Consider the following 997-nt stretch of genomic DNA (forward strand, 5'->3'; position numbering starts at 1 on the left):
ACACACACACACACACACACACACACACACACACACACATTGATTTATAGATTATAGATGGATAAGCAGAAACACAGACAGATCGATCAATTGATACATAGTTAGAAAAAGAGATGGATAGATACAGTTGTATAGAGTGATAAATAGACAAATATATACAAATATACACGTACGTGTGTGTGCATGTGTATATATGTATATATATATATATGTGTGTATGTGTAAATATATGTGTGCCTGTGTGTACATGAATGTGTGTGTGTATGTGTGTGCGTGTGTGTAGGGACTGAGAGAAAAGGGAGACAGAAAGAGAGACAGATTGATAGATAAACAGATAGATAAATAGAGAGAGATATAGATAGACAGACAGATAGATTGATAGATAAATAAATGGATAGATAGATAGATAAATGGATAGATAGATAAATAGATAGATAGATATACAGATAGATAGACAGGTATATATATATATATATATAGAGAGAGAGAGAGAGAGAAGAAGAGAGATGAAAATACATGTAAGTGCACCCTCCATGTAGCTGTGGGAAAGTAGCATGACTGAAAAGATGATTTGAGGCTTGTTGTTGCCGTGTTTTGTTCCATTAGTAGTGTGAGCGGAATTAAATAACGGATTGCAGACGGTGTAGAACTGTAGCTGCTAGTTAACACCCTGCATTTCAAAGACGACTAGTTTTTCTGCTAGACGGCAATATTTGGTTTGATTAGAAGGAAGCTTAGATCACTATTAGATCATTCATCCTTGTTATCGGCGATCACAGATAAGTTGAGTCGATCAATGTTTGAAATCCGCTCAATTTTCACGTCTTTTTTTTGTTTGTTTGTTATTATTATTATTTTTTTTTTTACCAATCCTTTATTTTGGAATGGAAAAGTTAATAACATCAACCATAGTTAAAATTGATGGCTACATACCGCACAAAAAGAAATATTAATAATAATAATAATAATGATGATGATGATGATAATAATAATGATG

The sequence above is a fragment of the Octopus bimaculoides genome, chromosome 15 (assembly GCF_001194135.2).
Source record: "Octopus bimaculoides isolate UCB-OBI-ISO-001 chromosome 15, ASM119413v2, whole genome shotgun sequence".
NCBI classification, from domain to species: Eukaryota; Metazoa; Mollusca; class Cephalopoda; order Octopoda; family Octopodidae; genus Octopus; species Octopus bimaculoides.